The 3,046-nt window shown below is 47.2% G+C and overlaps 1 long non-coding RNA gene across 2 annotated transcripts; it reads right to left on the reverse strand.

Moving 5' to 3' along the window:
• Nucleotides 1-268: 268 nt before the first annotated feature.
• On the reverse strand, nucleotides 269-2,624 carry LOC113948517. 2 transcript variants are annotated; one of them, XR_003528175.1, is made up of 4 exons: nucleotides 2,456-2,624; nucleotides 1,195-1,310; nucleotides 782-860; nucleotides 269-503 (listed from the first exon to the last, which is right to left on the reverse strand). It is a non-coding gene; the product is annotated as an uncharacterized LOC113948517 (long non-coding RNA). The 2 variants fall into 2 exon arrangements; XR_003528176.1 differs by lacking the exon at nucleotides 782-860.
• Between the last annotated feature and the right edge of the window lie 422 nt (nucleotides 2,625-3,046).

Here is a 3,046-nt window from a genome sequence, read left to right on the forward strand (position 1 = left end):
ATCTTCTGAATAGCCATCAATTTTTAGGTTAAATGGCCAAAACAGGCCGTCCTAAGAAGGTGAGAGCTGCCCATGGTGCAGGAGAAGGAAAGGACTGCACGTGGTACCTTCCTGGGCCTCAAAGAAAATCCCATCTTGACTTCAAAAAAAGGGAATGGATTAACCTTACATATAAAAAGCTTGTGTGTTTGAAGTGTGATACACAAATAGAGGGAAACTGAGGATTTTTCCTGATATTCTTTATTGGATAGGAAGTGCTCTCTAGAATTTTCAGAAAGGGACTCTCGAGAGAAGCTGGGGTTGTAACATTCCAAGCAACAGAGTGCAAATACATGTCTCTCCTTGCAGCCTTTCTCCAAGGACATCCTGTTTGCTGTCTCATGAAGCTGACTTGCTTTCTGCTCCCTCTGCTCTGGGATCTTCAGGGCTGCTCATCTTCCCATGCAGCCAATTCTCTTGTCCACGTTCTCAGGAGCTCCTGGCACACGGTTCCTCATTACCTCCTGCCAAAATAGTGATTTACAGAGATTTGCAGTGGTGTTCCCATTGCAACATCCCATTCAATGCCCTGTAGTAGCTGTGAGAGCTGTGTGATTACCATTGCAATGTTTAAGGGGTGGCTGTGCATCTGCAGTGCTGGGCTGGGCTTGGCAGAGTGCAGGCAGCAAGCTTGGGTGGGTGAGGATTTCTGCCTGGATAATTAATCCATCCCTAGAAGCATTATTTGAGGCTTGGGTGTCAGAGCAGATTTTGTTGAATTTTAATATTTCCTGTAACTTACACATCTCAGTCTTGCCCAGTTCTGGTTTCCTCTGTTCTCTGGAATGATACCACCTTCCCCTCGCTGGCAAGTTGTGGCTCTGTGAACATGTTAAACCTCTCATCCCATTCCAGAGTATTTCCAACCCTCCAGCAAAGTGTTTGTAATCTTGTCACCCCATGTGGTTTGATCTTCCAACACCCAGCAAGGGTGAATAAACTCGCTCCTCATTAAGGGAAAATGGCACATGACACACCCAGTGGAACAAAGCAATGAGGAACAGACCCATTATGGGCACATTTAAAGTGGTCTGAGACTCCAGGGATGGTGGGTCCTGCTAAATCATCTCCACCCCAATGACCCATCCTGTATCTACGAGTTATGGGAGCAAGGCAGGAATGGTGAGGGAAGGGAAGACACCAGGCTACACGTACCTTCAGGTGCAGTTATGAGGGACGTGGTCATTTACCACAACTGGGAATGCAGTTGTAATTAGCAGGGTGACAGTAGGGGCCTGAAGTTTCCAAGTATAAAAGTGCCATCTGTACTGCTGTTTAGGAAAAGGAAAAAAAGACATTAAACTGCAGTGGTTCCCGTTTCTTGGCAGGAATGGGAGAACTGTGTGACAGCACAACTCTGTGAATCCCCTGAAGGAGTTGTTGCTCATGCACAAACAGCCATGAGGTGATCCCAGCTTCTCTGGCAAAGTGGCCACTTTCTGTAGACTCTGCTCTGTAAAAATAAACTGAGTAGAGCACTTCTTTCCCGTTGGATTTTTCTCACTCAGGAAACACCTATGACCAAATCCTCAGCTGGTGTAAATCTGCAAAGCTCCTACGACTTCAGCAAAGCAATGCCAAGTTCCTCCATCAGGGAATGTGATCTATTATTTTGGCTGAGCCTGTAAATCGCCAGTTCTGTGTTTTTGGACCAATTGTTAGGTGGCTAATCCTGCAATTTGCACATGTGGACGGTCTGAGCACTCCCATGTGAGTTTTTGGCTGTGCAAAACTGTAGCCAACACAAAGTGAGTGGGCAAGCATCTAGGTGTGTAATCCAAAGCATGGAAACATGGAGGCTGAGTTTAGCTTTTCCCTAAATGCAGCCCTTTAAATCCTTGCAATCTCCTTGCACACAAAACCCACACACAGAGTCCCTCAAAACCCACACTCACAAAAACAGCTGTAAGAGAAGAAAAGACAATGAGGAGCATTGTGGAGGCACAGTCAGTCACATCTCCCCCTCCGCTCCCCACCAGCACATGCTGGGAGTCAGTCAGCTCTTAGGGGAGCACAGGGAAAACAGACCCCCACAGGATCCCCTCAGCTAATCCCACTCCCTCAAATCCTGCAGGAGTTTGGTGGTTTCAGTGTGGGACTTCCTTTCTGCTGCCTTCTCCACTCCAGCACTTCGAACTGAAATTTTAAGGGAAAAAGGAAATTTATTTTTCTGGATATTTTTTTCAACCTCATTGCATTCTCCCAGGGAGAGAAAAGTAATTTTTACAGGTAGAGACTGAAATTAAGCCTAAGAACTGCCAAAAGTGGAAGATGATGTGCAGACACCTGCTGGTGAGGTCAGTGGAGGCTCTGCTGTACCCAGCCCTGAAGAGAAGAAAAGAAGGTTCCTAGCCAGGGGCCTAAAAACCCAGACCAGTATGTTCTTCATTAAGAAAAAATAGTGCAAGGTTTTTACCTTAATTGTTTGAGCCGTTCCTGAAAATAACTGTCCAAACTACTTAGAATAATCAGAATTCTCAGCTGGCTGACTATTCCAGTGTGTCCATCCCTGATTCCACGTGCAAGTGCTCCCTGCCCTCAGCAGCTGCCCAGTGTGAGAGGCTGCCCTGCCTCACCCCCTGGGTAGTTACTCACAGTGTTTTATTTAACGATGCAAAGAACCAGGAGCCATGGAACAAATACCTGTGAGATCAGGGGTGCCCCCTGAGCACTTCTGAATTGCTCATGGGGCCAGGACTCCCTGCTCACTGGTGCCAGTCAACGTGTGATGAGTCAAGAGCAACTTTTCTCTGTTATTTCCATTTTTCTTCTTCCAAGCAGCCTGGGCTCACGACCTGTCCAGGACTTAGAGCCTGTTTATGAACACAGTGCTGGGAGTACAAGGTCCTTGTCTTTTGGGACTGCAAGAGCCAAAGGAGAAAAAAAGGCAGCTTTCTCTGCAATGCAACATTAAGGGACACATCCCTTGTGGTGCCATTTCTGCCACCAGGAAGGGCACAGGAGCAGGGAGGGAGCTCTGAGCCCTCTGCAGTCCATCAGCTCATGG

This window comes from Corapipo altera, unplaced genomic scaffold, assembly GCF_003945725.1.
Source record: "Corapipo altera isolate COAL_440 unplaced genomic scaffold, ASM394572v1 64, whole genome shotgun sequence".
NCBI lineage: Eukaryota > Metazoa > Chordata > Aves > Passeriformes > Pipridae > Corapipo > Corapipo altera.